Below are 19786 nucleotides of genomic sequence, written 5' to 3'. Positions count from 1 at the left end.
AGCTTTCCACAGAAGGGATTTTCCTTTGGATTACTGGACTGTTTCTGTCTGCACTTTTCACAGGCTGAGGAATTTCACTGTAAGGTAGAGGTGCGCAGAACTCACAGAATCACACAGAATGACACAGAATTGTAGGGGTTGGAAGGGACCCCTAGAGACCATCTAGTCCAACCCCCCTGCCAAAGCAGCTCCCTAGCCCAGGTTGCACAGGTAGGCATCCAGGCGGGTCTGGAACGTCTCCAGAGAGACTCCACCACCTCTCTGGGCAACCTGTTCCAGTGTTCTGTCACCCTTGCTGTGAACAAGTTCCCACACACATTTGTGCAGTACTTCCTATGCTTCAGTGTGCGTCCGTTTCCCCTCATCCTATTACTACACAACACTGGAAGGAGTCTGGCCTCATCCCTTTGGCTCCCGCTCCTTAGATATTTATAGACGTGGATCAGTTCTCCTCTGAATCTTCTTTTTTCAAGGCTGAACAGACTCAGGTGTCTCAGTCATTCCTCGAAAGAGAGGTGTTCCAGGCCCTTTATCATTTTGTAGCCTTCCGCTGGACTCTTTCGAGGAGATCCCTGTCTCTTTTTGTGCCAGGGAGCCCAGAACTGGACACAATACTCCTCTGAAGTCTCACCAGGGCAGAGTAGAGGGGGAGGAACTCATGGAAGGCGGCTTTGTTGCTGCTATGAAGATGAAGAAAATAGGGAAGAAAATCTACTGCAAATATTCAGTTAAAAGTTAGTAGTTGTTCATCCTCTCTGTCCTGTCTTTTTTTCAAGAGCTCCAGAGTACAGAACTGTGTGTAAACTGTTACTTTTAAGGCATGAGGTCAATCCCAGTCACATCATCATCTAGAAAGCCTACCATAGATAGCCCTCCTGGGCAGTATTCTGGCACAGTTCATGGGCAGACCAAGCCAACAGCTTTGCAACAGGCAGACTGACTCAGTCGTCCTGCTAGAAGAAGGGGGAGTCCAGCTGTCTGGGCATCAGCCATCCCATCTTGAGACTGCTTCTGGCCTTTTTGCTTAGTATAGACACAGCCATGGAGAATTGGCATTGGGATACTTAATGACAGCGATATCCTTTGCATTTATTTATGTGTCTGACTAGGACAGTGATTAATATGGTTTTAAAACCTTTAACAAATTGCCTTGTTCTTCCCTCACTTAGGGCTTGAACAACTCTTTGGATATGCATCCACATGAGTAATAGTATGTAGGACCATTCTCTGGCACTGGGCCCATGTGTCCCATCTTCTACGGCTAATCTGCTTTATCATACCAGAAGGGTTGACTGCATCCAGATTGCCTATTGGGAATTATCTTTGGCCAACAGTAGCCTCTAAACTGTACCTAGGGAGCTCTTCTTTCAAAGAACGCATGAACCCAAACTATGTCAGGGACCATAAGTAGTGATCAAGCTCCCTTGCCTGGGAAGTATCTTGGCTTTATTTAATTTATTGGCACAAATGTTGCCTGGAAGATCCCAGTGAGTTCTTAATTCTGTGTAATTCACTATCAAACTAAGTAGCAAGTCATATTCCCTGAACGAAGAAGGTAAAGATTTTTATTTCTACTTTACAACTTTGTGAGTTAAAAACCTATAGAGCCAAATCTTCAGAACCTGGTGGAAGTTATCCCAACTGTCAAGATTACAGATTCTTTTTGAGATTAACAGTAAGTAATCTATAAATTGGAAACTACCTGGGGTCTGGGAACAGTAATAACTTCTCCCACTGAAGATACAGTTGACATTAGTAGGAAATTCTTTATTCAGGTGGTGAGGCACTGGAACAAGTTGCGCAGAGAAGTTGTGGATGTCCCATCCCTTTAGCTATTCAAGGCCAACTCTGTCCATTGCATGGAGGTTGTTCTCTTTCGTAGAATCAAACCCAATACATAATATGATTCAACCCCAGCTATTCTGTGATTATGTGACATGTTTCAAAGTATGCTTTTGTTTGTCCCAAAGAAATAAGTTTTGTCAAAAGAAGATGCTGGAACAGGGGAAGGGTGTTCATGCTGATCCAGAACATGGTGTTGCTAACAAAGAATGGTCACTTTAGTTAGCATCTATCAGTACAGGTTTCTGCATTACTACCAAATAGCTATTTCCCCATAGCCAAATCCCTTCACCTCTCCATTCATTTGGCACACTATAAAATAAAAGATGTAGCACGCTTAGGTTCTCCAGATTCAACTGTGAAGCAAAGAATCAACATGAAATTAATCCATGTTCTAAATATGTACAATTTTTTTCCAGCAAACCCATGGCTTATAGTTAGCTTTTCATCCTCAGTGGAATTGCTCTACTTTTAGAACTTTTGCACATTAGTTCTGCTAAATCAAACTACTGTGTAGAGAAACTGGTTTTTAATCCCAAATTTTTACTGGAAAATCAGGAGGAAGTACTGTCTTAGCAATAGTCAGGTCCTCTGTTTCTTCTCCTTCCACATTTGTAATGAATACATTACCAAAGGACAAATGCTTCATTTTTATACAGCAGCAATTCTGTATTTTTCAAAGCAGAACCACAAAGGTGTGAATAAGTGGAAAGGGAATGTGGTACTCCAGGAACAGGATTCCACTACCATCTGCTGGTAGGAGAAACATGGATTTACCTTGAACCCCCTCAAACATATTCTGTCTCTGGGAGGCAGTTTAGTATATTTTTAATTAATTACTCATGTCAGTTAGACGCATTCTGATAATACTAGTCATATCACAAATGAACTCCTCACACCTTTCTAGATCAGATTCAGTCAGTGTGGCTGAGTTTCTAGTAAGTGAGCACTAGGTTCAGACATGAAGGTCCTACATGACTAGTGGCATAAGCTTGGCATACCTTAAAGTGTGAGAGTGCAAGCAGCTTTGCAACATGAACATTCAGGGCAATATGATTCCCTTTGGGCAGATGTAGAACTCTAAAGAGTCATTATGTGACCCGACATTTTTCAGCTGTAGTGACAGCTTTACCTGGACCTTTGACACGGTCTCCCACAGTATTCTCCTGGGGAAACTGGCAGCCCGTGGTGTGGACAGGTTCACTCTTCTCTGGGTGAAGAACTGGCTAGAGGGCCATGCCCAGCAGGTAGTGGTTAATGGAGTTAAGTCCAGCTGGCATCCCGTTACGAGTGGTGTCCCCCAAGGGTCGGTATTGGTGCCCATCTTGTTTAATATCTTTATTGATGACCTAGACGAGGGGATTGAGTGTACCCTCAGTAAGTTTGCAGATGACACCAAGTTGGGAGGATGTGTCAAACTGCCTGAGGGTAGGGAGGCCCTTCAGAGGGATCTGGATAGGCTGAGTAGCTGGGCTGAGCTCAATGGGATGAGGTTCAATAAGACCAAGTGCCGGGTCCTGCACTTTGGCCACAATAACCCCATGCAATGCTATAGGCTTGGGGCAGAATGGCTTGAAGAATGTAGAGAGGAAAAGGACCTGAGGGTGTTGGTTGATGCTCGGCTTAACATGAGCCGGCAGTGTGCCCAGGTGGCCAAGAAGGCCAACGGCATCCTGGCCTGTATTAGAAATAGTGTAGCCAGCAGGAGCAGGGAGGTGATCATCCCCCTGTACTCAGCTCTGGTACGGCCGCACCTCGAGTACTGTGTTCAGTTTTGGGCCCCTCACTACAAGAAGGACATTGAGGCCCTGGAGCGTGTTCAGAGAAGGGCAACAAAACTGGTGAGGGGCCTGGAGCACAAGTCTTATGAGGAGCGGCTGAGGGAGCTGGGATTGTTCAGTCTGGAGAAGAGGAGGCTCAGAGGAGACCTTATTGCACTCTACCACTTCCTGAAGGGGGGTTGTGGTGAGGAGGGGGTGGGCCTCTTCTCCCTGATAAATAACGACAGGACGAGAGGGAATGGCCAGAAGTTGCACTGGGGAAGATTTAGATTAGATTTAAGGAAGAAATTTTTCTCTGAAAGAGTGGTCAGGCACTGGAATGGCCTGCCTAGGGAGGTGGTTGAGGCACCATCCCTAGCACTGTTCAAGAAGCATTTAGATGAGGTGCTAAGGGATTTGATTTAGTAGCTTAGTGGGTAGGGATAGTGATAGGAGGATGGTTGGACTAGATGATCTTGTAGGTCCTTTCCAACCTAATGTATATATGAATCTATGAATCTATGGCAGACCCTCAAAGTCAGTTCCCAGAACACCTATAGACCTTTGGTCATCTATAAAGCATTTGATAGTGCTCGTGCATTTTATAAGCCTTGATTCTGCAAAATACATTTTTAATTTTACACTTTTTCTCCATTTCCATTAACTCTGACATTTGCAGAGTTTACGTACTGTGTAGAACTATGGTCATATTACTGCATCTCTTCCTGGCTTTGGCTTAAAAAGTCACTATGACAGTCTAGAGCGCAGCTGTGGCTGTCTGCAGAGACACTCAAGCTGTCTGTAATCAGGCTAGCATCAGCACAGACAGGAGTTATCACATTTTAGCTTAAGTATCAACACTGATACCTGAACTAATTACTAAAACTAATTCAAACTCTCTGCTTATACTACAACCATGATTCTGACAGATCAAGTTGATAAAGCACATTATTCTTCAAGCTTTTTTCTGAACTGGCATTTATTAGAATTCTTTTTGAAAATGCAATGCTATATGTATTACTGTAAAGCTTTTTTGAACTGTATACTGTTAATAAAGATGGAGGTGAATGCAGGGCACTCTTTAGTAAGGTTCTATTTTCTGAAAGTCATCTGAAAGGTCTTCTCAAAATTATAGAAGTATTGTTTGCTCATCTAGTATAAATGACAAGTTAAACACCCTTCATTACTCTTCAGTGCAACCTTAACAGAAATACATGGAGGTTTTAAGAGTTTGTCATCAGACTGAAAAACAAGTTCTATAGTGTTATTAGAGGTCTTCTTAGCTTTCCCTCTAACTAATAAAAAGCACACAAATGTTTTTTTCTTTAAAATTCCAAGATCATTCAAATTATATGTGCTTTATGAACAATGTCTATAGACTGGGTACTCTATGTAACTCTTGGCCCTTGTCATGTAACTGATAATAACAGTACTTACCTTAATACAATATCATAGAGTTGTTGAACATTAATTTTACAAGTTTAATGAAAACTAAATTCTGATCACAGGAGTTTCTTACGAGGACTGCTGATGACAATGATGTTTACTCTTCATTTTAACTCTATTTTTATATTTTAAATATTAATGTATTGCACATGATTACTATAATTCTTGAAATGAAATTATATTTGCTATTGAAATAAGTCATTAAATATTATTGGTTTGCTAATTTCACTTCTCTGCTTGTGCTCTTAGAATCATAAAATTGTATCCAACTAATCCTAAATATCTCTTCCAATAGCAGGAGTATCATGACATTTTCACATCGTCTTGGCTGTACTTCCTAAAGTATTTCTGTGAGAAGGCAGCCTAGATTTTGCCACCAAAACACTGAGACACTGAGGCCTGGAGTACTTAAGTCCTAGGCCTTCCACACTATTTGTGTATCTAATTCTAATAAATTCTAATTTTCTTTTCAGTGTCCAGAGTAAGTCTGCCTCTGAAAATGGTTAATCTTCCAGCAATCCCTGACAACTTACTACTTTTTGAAAGTGAAGGACTTTCAGGCATCGCCCTTTAGTGAATTGAAATTACTAGTTACTTATGAAACTTTAGGCCCACAATAGGAGACTCTTTCCTGCCAGTTCCAGATGCAATGCATTTTTGTGAACTGCTTTATTTGTATAAGTTGCCTTTCACTCCCATTTGATGAGTTATTTCATCAAATATGCAGTGTGGTAAAGCACCAGGAATGTGAGATGCTTTGATAAAAATCAAAGTTCATGCCTCTTTTAAGTACCAGCTTGATTTTTTCCCCTTGGTGTTTGGTTTCCCATTCACAGGAAACCCAAAAAATATTTGCACATAAATTAATGCCTCACTAGAGAACAAAAGGTATTTCCTTCACACTTTTCTAACAGAAGAAATACCTACTGAAGTGCAGTGCAATTTCATGGTCAATGGACAGTTGCAAAAGTTTATTGTAATACTCATAGGACGCTTTCAATCTATTACCCATAAGCTGAGAACTGCAAAGCTTAACTCATGTGAGTTATTCTTCACACTGACATGGTACTTTACATCGTCGAACTGTTTTACAGGTAGTAAATCAGACACATTAATGTTTTGTGGAATCTTAGAGATGTCATCAACATGCCAAGGCCGTGCAACAAGCCTGTAATAGAGATGGTCTTTTACCCTGATCTTCCCAGTACATGAGTCTTAGTGTTCCTTTGGACTCATCCAGTGGGTAGAAGATTGCAGGGTGAGACTTCTTGCATCCTCCAGGTCTTCAGAGGAAAAAATGCAGGAACTGTAATTTGTTATCCACTTCACAGGTGTTGACCAAGGAAGCATGTCAAAATCTGTGTATTATCCTCTCTGCTTGCTGAACTTAAAAGCCTACGCTCCCAGGAAATACTGTTCTAGAGCACATACATCAGGGAGAAAGTCCAGAGAAACACAGATTCTACCAACAACATTAAAACACAGCAGGCCCAATGGAATGGAGCTGATGTGCCTTCAGGTCAAGGAGCCACTGCTTGTGTCACCAGTATGCTCCCAGGAGTTTGGAAAATCTGTTCATCTCTGCTTTTGCTGGGGCACTGACACTATCCTTCACAGCTCCCAGACATCAGTAACTGCTTTCTCTAATTCTAAAAATCCAGATTTGGTCAGGCCTTCAAAGTTTGTAGGATTTCCTTGTGAAGAATAATTAGGATCACTGTGTAGTAAGGAATAGTCAAAACATTTAATTATTTCTGTGTTATTTATTTATTTACTTGTTTGTTTTTATTTCTCTGCACATAAGAAATTTTGTGTTTTTATTTTTCTTCTGAAATGTAACATTGCAATTTTCCCTAAATTTCAAAACTTCTCCAGATTTTGATTAGCTCTTAGCCTTTTATAACTCTGTCACTAGACTGTTACTAAACTGTCTTCTTACTGCCTTTTTATTCCAACACACTTGGAAACAGTCCCCATGGGTTGCTCAGAGGTGAGACCTTCAGTGCTGAACACTGAAGCGAACGTCAGGGCAAGCCACAGCTTTAATGAGTTTCCACAGATTTTCTGTGCTGTCACTGAGCACACAGCTTAACTACCAGCATCTTTCCACCTACAGAAGCTTCTCGCTGCAAAATTATATGATCAAACTCATTAATGTCCTCTGCCAGTTTGTTATTAACCCTCTGATAAAAGTAGCCTTCAATATGAGCGGCTTGTAGAGGGGTCTTTAGGAAAGATGCCGTCTCATTTGCACCTGATCGATTAAAAAAGTACAAATACTTGAACTGAAGCAGATCTTGGTTGGAGGAGGGAGAATCAACACATTCTGCTGTAGCAGCAGGGCTGAAGGTGGTTGTTTGCAGTTCCTGGGCAAGGGGAATCAGCAGCGTCAGCTCCAAATGAAGGGCTGTCCACTCACTGCATACCAAATGTTGCTGTAGCCTTAGCTACCTTGGATTTCTCACCACTGCATGGGATAGTGGAGTTAAGCCATTGGAAAACTGTTGAAAGGAAGAAATAGTGCAGAAAACCTCAATGTTAGCAGAGTAAAATTTAGGTTAAAAATTATGCTAACGTATTAACATCTGTAGAAGTCTCCTTGGGACTGTCTTATCTTGCTGCAGTTTGTTTAGTGAGGCAAGAGTACCATCTCACCCTAAAATGTTTTGCAGTACTACTAGCAGCTATTCTCCTTCACTGTGAAAGCACCAAACTCACACCAAGACCCCTTCTGATGAGTTTTTTAGAATTTCCATCAGGACAGTCTAGTTTTAGCTGCACAGCTTTCTTTACAGCCTCGATACTTCCACATGTCTGCCTGTACTTGACCCAACCTTGGTAGCCCAGACTGGATCCAGAGCATATTATAATTTGACCTGGAAAATAAAATGCTGTTTAAAGTGTCTTTTCAAAAGCAATACCATTTTTTCACCAGAAAACCTGTCTCCCAGAAACCTTCTCCAACAGGGTAATTTTAGTAAAACATATATGTAGTCCAGTTTCTTGCACTTGCACATACTGAGAATAGCACCTTTAAAACTACTGACAAGCATGAAGAGGTATTTTTAAAACAGTTACTTTTTTGGTATGGACATTTTCCACACTGACTTGAAAAATTACTCTTGGGTTGTTTTGAGGGTAACACTTGCCTGTGCCAGGGTGGGGTCTGCAAGAGGAGAAGAGGAGAAGCAGGGCAGCAGTCAAAATGCTGTCCCCGTGACCAGTGGAGACCGGATGCGTTCACACCTTCTCACCACCTGCATGTGTGCACATCACCTTGAGTGTGGCCTGGGGCCCTGGCAAAGCTGGGGTGTTTGTGCAGTGCTTATGTGGCACAGCCAGCACTCAAGGCACCTCAGGCTCTGGAGCTGTGGGCAGAGACTCACTCCTTGGGGTGTAAAGAAGCGCATTATTTCTATTTGAAGCTTGAGTGCTTGATGCTTATCAGGTTTTCATTGCAGCATGTGGTGTCAGCTAGTTCTTTTGGAGATGCTTTAAAGCAATCTCACCAGTATCTGATCTTCTCACTCTCTCAAGATCTGCCCAAGATTTCTTTTGCTTTCACTGCAGGAGTGAGAGAATTACAGAGTGCCAAGGGTCTCTTCTTCAACCTAATAATCTGCTTCTTAAAATGTTTTTGGAATCTTTTTAGGAGCAGCCTGTGAGAGCTGGGGAGTCTCAGTGCAGGGTCTTTACCTCTTCACTCTCCAGTTTCACAATCTCAGCCTCTCCCTAGTTCTCTGCCACTTTCACTTGCTGGAGATAGGACTCATTATTTGACTCCGGCTCTTAGACAATGCCTATCCCTGCGGTTTCTGAGCATCCACTTCCTCTCACATCCTCCCCCACTGGCTTAGCGTTCAGAGGCAACCGTGGCTGGTATTCCTAATTAGGCATGAAAAGGGAGAAGAGCTGTTTATAAAATCTAACTTCTCTGTGTCATGTGGATCCTTCCGCATTGCAAATCTTCATATTGTTGTACTGTTGGTAATTATTAATTCTGCTGTTTGAAACTCAAAACTCTACTTGTCTCAGGAGGTCTGACAGAATCTCACATGAAGTGATTACTTAGCTATGGATTTTTTGTGTAACAACCTACAGATTTTAACAAAATATTGAGATGTTATTCTACATGGAGATTCCAAAACATACAAAAGAGAGGAGTAATCTTCCTTTAGCAGCTTGCATAGGGTTTAGATAATTTTTGGATTATCTTGTTGAATTTGATTTGAGGACTGATTCAGCAGAACATTTTAGTACTGCTTACTTGGCTGAAATAAACAGTGATGGATCTGAGCATGAGCTTAGGGATCATTGCATGTTTGTGGATGAGATTTTTGAAGGTATTTAAATGTTTAACTGACTAACTACTTTTAAAAATCTTCTTTAAGTGCTTTGATGAATTAGGGTCTTAATTCTCTTTAAATTATGTGGGCTGGATTCCCCAGGTTGCCAAGTTCATTTGTTCCCTTTGTATTTCCTCCTGAGCTTTCCCTTAATCAGTTAATGTGTGTTGAAATACACCTTTTTCTGTCTGCAATTGGCACTTAAAATGCATTCGCTAAACACATTGGCTAATATGTTATTAAAGAAACACTTTCATCCTTCTCTCATGATGCAATAGATGCTGGGTACATTTCAAAGAAGCATAATTGTTTCTCGCAGCATTGTGATGTAAGAGGCTTCTCAAGTATCATCTTTCTACGAGTGAGACAAGGCTGGGTTGGTTGATAGAATGAAAGCATATTTGATGTGTTGGTGCAGGGTGGAGGAACAGGTTGGTGATAACGTTGCTAGGAGGTTTTGCTCTTTATGGTCCAGTGCCATGGACACTTGCAGAGCTGCAGCCAAATTCTGGGGACAGCCTGAAGAACAGGATGACCAGATATTTGTGCTCCATGAACTAGCAGAAAAGGGGAAAGCAGTGTTCTCTCTGTGTAGTGCCCAAGGCAGCATCTCTGCACTGGCATGATCCTCACCGCCAGAAGCTCTGCACGAAGCATGGGCTTGACCCTGGTCCAAAAGCAAGGGAGGTGTGCCATTGGTCCTGGGTGACATGGGGCAGCACACCCTTCTCTCCACAGTGCCAGCAAAATATCACAGCATGTGTCATCCCTATGGGATGGGATATCTCTGCCTGCTAATCTCAGCCTTCAGTGCCCACGCCTCATTGCTGAGCTTTGGGAGGAATGTAAGGGCTTTATTGATCACAGGGTTGAATTTCAACAAGATTAAATCCCTTTGAAAACTTCAACTAGATTGTAGATGAGCTACACAGAAATGTTTCCTGTGTACTGCATTACTGTCTCTAGGTTCTGCCTGTTCTGAAACAAAAAGCAGCCATGAGGGGATTTCAGATCATGTTGTGGATGGCAGCAAAAGAAACACAATCCCCTCATAATACAGGAACAGTTCAGTAGATTTAAGTCAGGTTTGGCTGAAGGATTCTTCATCAGATTTGCCTTCTCATGCTAAAATCTAGCATAAACAGAACAGTTCTGAAGCTAGGTAAATATAAGCCTGTGAAAGAAATCTTCATTAGAACAATAACTGCACAGGATATACTACTTCTCATTTATGCCATTTATCAGTATTTAATACAAATACATACACTGGAGCACAGGGGAAAAAGAGAACCCCACAGGACATGACTTCCAATTAGCAGGGGGTCACATCCCCTGCTGTGATTTACTATTGGTAAAAACATGCAGAAGATAATTGAACATTACACTCTCTTTTCCCCCTGCTGTTGGCAGTATTGAGAGGAGAGCTGCTCTGCACCCCTTGGGGAGATGGGGAGAAGGGTTCAGGCAATAACATGCAGCTCCACATAATAGCAGTGATTCATAACCTCATGGCATTAAACTTGCTGGGCCACATCTTTAACTAGTGCCCACTGAGGTAGCTCCACTAGTGCAGGAGGGAGAAGTTGATTTACGTCAGCTACAGATCCAGCCCATTTTTCTCTCTAAGAAATCAATTAACTATGCTGAAGGAGAGCAGAATGTGCAGTGCTCTACACAGCAACCTGATGTGTTTCTGCAGAGGGATGCAAAGTTTCTGGTACATACCGACCACTTATGCTCAGTAAGATTGGGTTATATTGCTCCTTGTGACTTAAACTGTGAAAACTACTATTATGGACTTGGGGTATCCAAATAAGTTGAAGTGATCTTTGTTACAGTTGAACTCCATGGACAAATAATGTTCTGGTTTTCAAAACAGTCTTTTTTTATCAGCTTCATCATCTGGAGGTGCCCTACTACAGAGGATGTTCCTATAGCCTGATATATTTTTTTAAATCCTGCTTTACCTTGCCCTGACTTCATTTAAGGAAATAGAGTATGGTTCAACCCTGGAAATGCAGGTCCTTCCCTCTCTGCCCAGCTCCAGCAGGGACATTCTGTGTGAACTTGAGCAGGTTCCTGCGTGGTTCTGTGTGTCTAATGCTCTTCTTTGGGTCTTGAGAAGATTTTGTTTCCTTTGTGCCATTGCCAAGGGCAATTTCAACTTCCTAGAGAGACCAGGCAGCCCTCTCTGATGAAACCCAGGCAAGATACAGTTGCCCCTGCTTTCAGACTGAGACTGCACGTAATCTACCCCAGCCCTGTGGTGAAAGAGTTACCAGGAGAGTCTTGTCCATCTGTGATGGACAAGGATCTGGGCTGGGTTGGGGTCTGTGCAGCTGTGCCAGAAATAGGACTGCCAAAGAAAGAAGCCAACTTGCACTGGGAGGACCCGGGGACCTGCAGACTGTACTCACTCCATTTGGCACAGGCTGCAAGGAGGAATTTTTCATCACAGTGTTTGAAAATGTTAGCAGGTTGTACAAAGCTTGTGACTGCTTTCACTAGCTGAACCAGCTCGTGATTTAATTAGATGTGTGGCTTGCAGCAAACTCCTGCGTGCCTCACTGTAGCGTTCTGCACAGCCCAGTGCAGGTCTGGCCCTGGGAAAGATGCTGGGAAGCTGTGCCCAACTGTGCCGAGCTGTGCATGACTGCAAAGACCTCGATGTGTGAGCAGGGATCGCTTTCAAGGACACAGCAGCTTCCTCCCTTTGCCTGGGCTTGATGTGGTTGCAAGAATACATAACAAACATGTCTGCTTAATTATTTTGCTTTTAATGTGGCTTCCTGTTCTCGTCCCTCTGTCTGTACAGTGATGCTCTGAGCTCCTCGAGGCAGGACCACGGCTTTGTACAATTTTGCTAAATGCTAATACACTTGTAACGTTGCTGCCTGGTGAGCAAGATTGCTGTAGCATGAGCTGGCTTCAAACTCAGTTTCTCACTGAGTGTTTCTTATAGCACCAGGCTGCTGGGCTTGTAATTTGGGAACCTGCAAGAGTGAGCTGGAGTGAATTGTGCTGATCTGATCTGCACAGCAACAGCACCTGAAGGGGAAAAAACAGGAAGAGCAAAACTCAGTGTTGTCAACGCTGCACTTACGAATCATTATTTTTGTCCTGAAAAACCCCTCTATCACCGTAGAAATCATGATGTTCTAAAGTAATTAACATTAGGCTGTTTCAGCTGTTTTTGTATTCACATTTTCAAGTTTTCATTTCATTTCTCCACCGCCCTCTATCCTGCAGTCTTCTGACTGTGAAACATTATGCTTTATTCTAATGAAGATCGAGATTATCCAGAATCACTGGACTGCAGGAGAAGAGTGATCAAGGAGAAAACATACACAGCACCAGAAAGTGCAGGAAAAAATGCCCTAAGCCCATCATATTAACTCTTACTGCTGTTAGAGAAGTCCTAGGGAAGCACTTGTCCCAGCCTAGGCATCAAGCCTGGGAATAGCAGGGAGTAGTGCTTCCAAGATGTTTATTAGCACTGTACACCAGGTGCCTCAAAAGTAACTTTCTTAATTAGCAGCACGGAAGTGCTGTTATTCCCATTTCACAGCTGGAGAAATGGGAAACAGACACCATTAACAGCTTGTCCATAGTCAGTCGTACTCACCTGAATCACAGATCAGAGCCCTCAGTGGTGGGCCACTTCTCACTGATGAAAGGGGCTGGAGAAGTGAGCTAATAACACCAGGTTAGCTCCTGCAGGCTGAACTAGGGTTCATTGTAAAGAAGCAGTCAAATGTTTGGCTGCCTATCTGGGGGGTATTTGCACTACTAAAACTGCTGAGTCTGGAAAGCTGAGCATTTTCCCGTGTGATTGCTGCTGCTTCATTTTCTGGTCATGGTGGGAACAGCCTTTCTGGTTCTTAATGGAATTAGTAAAACATCCAAACATTTCATAATTTTAATGGCTGTAGAACTAGGAGAAACTCCAGCTGGTAGGAGTAGAGATGGCTCCTGGTTTTAGAAGACACTTTGCCCTCTCTGTAGAAATCTGCTTTTTTTTTTTTAACTTAGTAACCTGCTATCTTTTCTCTCTTTCAGTCTAGACAGAAGAAAAGGAGGGAACAGATAGCAGAAATACAAAGTTTTTATCTTAGGATGCAACCAAGAAACAGAGATCTAGTGAAATGGGACTTCTTGGTGTCCTGCAACAAGGCTCTGCTCCGTGTTGGCTGTGTTTTCTTCCCTTTGTGCTTTTTGGCAGCCTGTAAAGACCCCAGGTCCCTTAGTCAAACTGCAGTGCCTGTTCCTGCCTCCTTATCTCCATTGGTGGCCTCTTCCCTTGTTCCCTCTTGGCCACTCATTGACAGATCTGCAGCATGAGCTCAGAACAGCCCCATTTACGGAGGGGAATAATCCCCTCTATACACACTTCCTTTTGAAGAGAAAGCACTGTTGTAAAATCACTTGACAAGCAGACATCCTCCTTTCCTACAGAATGAACACCAAGATCAATATGTGCTTGTTCTTTGTTTCCTGCTTTTGCATGTGCATTAAAAAAAAAAAAAAATATATATATATATATATATATAAAATGTAACCTCTGCATTTCTGTCTGTTTGCACAAATGGAATAAGTATCCTTCCAGTTGTTTGGACCATGGAAAATTTGATTTTTTTTTTTTTGTAATCTTATAAAAATGTATTTAGTATATACTTCTTTTTCAGCCAGTAAATCAATAGCTGATGAATGCATGGACCAGTGAAAGGTGAAAAGCTGCAGTAATTGAACCAGAATTTAGGAATGCTGTGTTCTCTGATAGCTCCTAGAATGCATCATCTGCATTTATTTTTGCAAACTGTCTGCAGGACTGAAAGGAGATGCTTCAGACCACCTGTAAATGTAGTATATTCCCCTTTTCACCCATCTCCCATCCACATGGCTCCTTTTCACTCTGCCTGCAAGCAGACTGTATGATAATGTCTTTGTTTTGGGGCTCAGAAATTGTGCTTTGGGATGATTTGATCGTGCTTGATATGATGATTGAAGGTGCCATGAGGGAGATGAGCTTTCATCCACCCTTAGCAGATCAGAGCAAACATAGCCCTTGCTTCCCCATTTTTAAAAAAAGAATAACAGTTTTCACTTATAAAGTGTTGAAGGCCAGGGTGGATGGGGCTCTGGGCAGCCTCATCTGGTGGGAGGCAACCAGCCCGTGGCAGCAGGCTTGGAGCTGGATGGTTTTTGAGGTCCCATCCCACTGAAGCCATTATATGATTCTAAAAACATGATGACAATTATTTGGTAAGTATTTACTTACTCTTAGTGTATCTCACTCTGAAAACGGCTCCATGGAGTATTTTTGGAAGAGTAGGGGATTGCCATGCAGTGTAACAGAGTGTGACGATGAGGAGTAGAAATGGACTCTCCGTATTTGCAAAGTGCCTCAGGAGCCTGAGATGAAAGGCAAGATGCAAGCACAAAGTATTATTATTCTAATGATGCCCAACCCTCACTGAGCTGTGCCTTGTGGAAGTGTGTGAACTTTGGAGCATGCCCTGATGAATGTGAACCATGACAGCTCTCAGGAGATGCAGGGGATGCTGGCAATGGCTTAATCAATTATGACAGCAATGGTAAGATCTGTCCAGATTAGAGCACTTCAAAAACTACAAAGCCTCAGGCTTCTCTGTCTAGGTTTTTGCAAGAGTGGGACAATGAAGGAAGCGGATTGATTGAGGTCCTTTGAAATGTGGCAATACTAGCATCTGCTGCCTTAAATTCAAGACCAGCCAGATAAGCTTTTATCGTCTGAAGATGCATCTGGGACAAAGGAAGTGCTGTGAGTTTTGCAGTTATGCCCGTGCACCAGTGGATGAGATGTGTTTCTCTGGGAGAAGGGTAGGGGGTATCTCAAATGCATTACTGTAAAATGAAGCCAGGATGAAGGAAAACAAAGGGAAAGTATCACACAGAAAAAATCTGGGGGGGATGGGTGGTTCTGCAGGAAAAACAGATCAAAGAAGGACACTTCTTGTTAGGAATCAAATCACTGTCTTCCTTTCCAAGTCAAATGGGTGTTTCTGAGGAACAGATAGGTGAGATAAAGCCTCTTGGGTGATTTTATCTCCCTTTTGAGTTGTCTGCCTGTGTGAATCTCAAATAAACAGCAGCAGAACAGAAGGGATTAGGTGAGCCCAGTGAATTACGCCTGTGTGCGTTTGTGAGAAAAACAAAGTTAAACAGAGGAGGCTCAAAATTACCAGATCAGAAAGAAGCAATAAATGCAGTAATATCTCAACAATATTTCCTAAACGTTTTCCTTAGAAACAATTTGCAGAGTAGCTACCCATTTGAATGAGGCATCCAGATATACATAATATTTCAGGGTACATTTCAGGGTACAAGGGAACCAACCCAAACTTTTCTATGATTCAATGATTCATTAAGATGACAAGCTCACTTGGAAGCCACCAGGGTTTCGCAGGTAGCTGTCAAGGAACAGCTCAGACACTGCACTGAATTTGTCACAGTGGCTGTGTGCAGGGACGTGTACTTTACAGTGGCAACTGAGAGTGATCACAAGGCATGCATTGTATCGGCACTGCTTTCCCGGTGGCTGTCACACTCAGGTCTTCAGTAATGCACGGCAGCTTTTCTGCATGGAATGACTCACCCATCACTCTGTCACTGCTTGACGTGAAGGAGGAAAGGAAATGAGAGTCCAGAATGCATGTCTCACAGCTGGCGTGTGGAGCCTGACAGATCATACGCAGCCCCATGAGAAGAGTGAGAGCTACACACGAGCGTGCAGCCCTACAATTAAGCAGGGAAGCGGGGCTAGGCTTGTTCAGGAAGCAACACGCTATGACTCTTGAGGGAAGAGCAGGTTTGTCAAAGCATCTCCTCCTGTTCTGTCTGTTTAGAGCTAGTGCCTGGTCCAAATAGAGAGACTTGCAGCAGACCTGTGGTTTTTGACAGCCCTCAGTGCATTGAAGGAGAGTTTGTGCAACAAAGAAATGATAATTGACTGCTACTGTGCTGCACTGGGGTGGGTTAAGCAAGGATTAGCAGTGCAGTCCTTACATTGGTGCTTTGGAGGCTGGTAGCAGCCCTCCAGCTCTTCCTCCCCACATCAAAGACTCTGGGAACAACACTTCGGGTTTGCAACCTCAGTGAAGTTGCACTGTTTCCATTTCCTTAGGAAAATGCAGATCAGTAACATCCACTCTGTTTAGCAAAGCCCTTTGAGGTTAGCCCATGAGAGATGCTGGGGAGAACATTCTGCATTGCAGTGAGCTCCCTTCTCACTGCTGCTCCATTGAAAACTATGTCACCACAGGTGAAAACAGCAGAAAATGTAGAAACCATTCCCCTCTGTAGCATCATCGGCCTTCCTTTATATCTCACCCATTGTGTCCTCTGTGCTTTTGTCCATGTCTCTACTTAGACAGGACTGATCTTGGTTACCAGGCACAGGTACATGCAGTGGTGCTGACAGTTGGTAAGTGTGCATCACAAATCTTTGCCCATGTATAATAAAGGTACATAAGCCAAAGTTCTAGGAAGGTGGCCAGAGATGACTGCCCGACTTTGATGTTGTAACTGCTTCTCCCTCCTTATTGCAAAGCAAGGCATAGTCTGGCAGCCCTAAATATTAGACAGTGAATCACCTACTTAATAACTGTAATAGGCAACGAGAAAACAGTCCACAGCCTTTTGGGGTCTGTCCAGTGGCTACATTTCTGTCTATGAGCACACTCTTAGAAGTAAAAATTGACCCCTGATTCACAGGGTCAGTACATTCATGTGCTCATATTTTATGATGAAAAAGGAAAAGGGTTTTCTCTTGGGGTTTAATTTACGAAGAGGAGAGCTAGACAATTTTGGGAAGAAGAAGGGTGTAGTTTTAAAAAGAGAATATTCCTGAAAGGGGTTTTTCCTTCCTGCCCCCTCCACTCACTTTGTTTTATTTTACTTTTTTTTAACCTTGCTATTGTTCATCTTGAAGGAAAAGAATTTTCTACTAGTGTGAGAGAGGTTTTTACTGTTTACTCAAAAGACCCAAGTGAAGTGTCTTTTGGAAACTCTGCTCAGTCACTCGTGAAGCGCAGAGACCACTTTTGCATGTGATTTGTCACTGTTCAGAATGGCAAAGCCCAAAGCTATTTTCCTTACCATCCATTAAATGAGGCCATCTCCATTTGTCTTTACACATCTATTTACTTCACAGTTTGGGATCTGTTTGCATCTCTCTTCTGGCTCTTGTGTCCAATTTTCCTTCCTCTTACAGTGAGGAATAGAGAAAGGGTTGCACTCCTTGGTCTGTTGCCTTCACTCTTGCCTGCTGATGGCCACACCCGCTGCTTGAATGATGAGCTGAGAGAATGCTACTGTGCTCTTTCCCACTTCTGACTCACTTTTGTCATTCATTACATGGTCTATCTCTCATAGCCATAATTACAGGCTTGACTTTGTACGTGCTTCTGGAAACTAGGTGGTTTTTGGAAGGTCACTGGATTTATACTCTCTGGAGAGAATCCCATAGATTTATCTGCTCTCATTGCAAAAAATGGCTGAGCTAAGCCATCCTCCTGGTGTTTACCAATGTGGTTGTAAAAATATTGTAACCTCCAGAAGTGAGGACACTCCATTCCTATCTTGCAGTATTGTAGCATTCTTTGCGTCTTATTTTATATCCAGATTCTCTTTCTTCCCCCCAAAATAAGTTCCTCAAATACAAGGGGACCACAGGAGGTCAGTAAGCACTGTTTGGTATTTAGAAGTCCATCTTGCCTGTGTCGACTCGGAGAAGATACTTCATAGGATTTGGAACAAGAGGTCAGATCTCTCAAATTTGCAGTTGTAGTAGAAATGTTGAGTTGAATGACAAATATGAAGTGGGACATTTCCAGTTCAGGCAGATCTATGAATTGAAAGGTGGTTTCTATTGAAAAGCATAAAGTCCCTTCACAGGTGCAATGTGTTGATCTTGATAATTTATTTACTTTTCTGACAAGAGCTATGGGAGGTTCATTTTTAATTAAAATATTTTATTAGGCTTATAGTTAAGGTAAATTAATGATAAAGAATCTTTCTTCCCCTTCCCTTTCTTTTCCCTATCCCTTTCCCCACCGTCTCCTTCCCTCTCCTTTCCTTCTCTTTCTTTCCTTTCCCTCTCCTTCCTCTTTCCTTTCCCTGTCCTCCATCTAGTGTTACAATGAGCGCTTCCACAAGAAAAAAAAATACCATTACTCTACAGGGGAATCTAGCTTCATTCACTGGACTGGGATTTATGATGGGCAGCAGAATTAGCAGCCCACAAAATGAAACTGTATTTAATGTACCTAGAGGGGGCAAGAATTTAACTTTGCTTTTGTGATTAATCTAAAAGACAGCACTTCTGGTGGCTCTATACCCTTCTGACACAATCTAGCCACATTTGTTTTAATCTGACTCAGATGGATGAGTATCTGCCATGAAGCCATTGGCACCTGTTTTGCAGAACATACTACGACCCACAGCTACTGATTCTTTATTTTTTTTTTCTTGTCAAGTTTGAGATCCAGAGTTTAGTACCCCAAAAACTGACAAGATGGGAGCTTGAAGCAATCCATCTTTACGTGAGAGGGAGGTGATCCTGCCCCTCTGCTCTGTGCTGGTGAGACCTCACCTGAAGTACTTCATCCAGATGTGGAGTCCTCTGTAAAGGAGATACATAGACATGTTGGAGCACACCCAGAGGAGGATCACAAAAATGTTTTAAGGGATGTAACACCTCTCCTATGAGGACAGACTGAGAGAACTGTGTCTGTTCAGGCTGGAGAAGAGAAGGCTATGAGGTGACCTGATAGCAGCCTGTCAGTATCTAAAGGGTAGCTACTGTCCTGTTGTGAGAGAACAAGTACAAATGGTTTCAAAATAGAACACGAGATTTAGGTTGGATATAAGTATATATATATAATTTAATGATAAGAGTGAGGCACAGGAACAGGTTGTCCAGAGAAGTGGTGGATATCCTGTCCCAGGAGACATTCAAGGTCAGACTGGATGGGGCTCTGAGCACCCTGCTGTAGCTGTAGGCATCCCTGTTCATTTCAGGGGTGTTGAACTAGATGGCCTTTAGATGCTCCTTCCAACTCAAATCATTCTATGATTCTATGATTCTGTTCTATCTGCTAGCTTAAGAGAATAAAACCTGAGCAACTCTGCGCAAAGTCCATCCAAAAATATTTCTATATGTAGACAAGCCCTAAGTAAACTGATTCGCTTTCCTCAACAAGTCTGTTAATTACTGGTATTTGTCTGAGTCCAAGGTATGTGAAACACATGAAAGGGAAGTACCTAATATGTGACAGATTAATTCTGCAATGTTCCAGAAGGCAAGATATGTTTGTCTGTTGAGTGTGAGATGTTCACTCATGGAGATCCCAG

Source organism: Cyrtonyx montezumae, unplaced genomic scaffold (assembly GCF_038088225.1).
Source record: "Cyrtonyx montezumae isolate F1298 unplaced genomic scaffold, pur_monq_1.0 scaffold_8, whole genome shotgun sequence".
In the NCBI taxonomy this organism is placed as follows: Eukaryota; Metazoa; Chordata; class Aves; order Galliformes; family Odontophoridae; genus Cyrtonyx; species Cyrtonyx montezumae.
The sequence above is the reverse complement of the archived record's forward strand: the minus strand, read 5'-3'. Positions refer to the sequence as shown.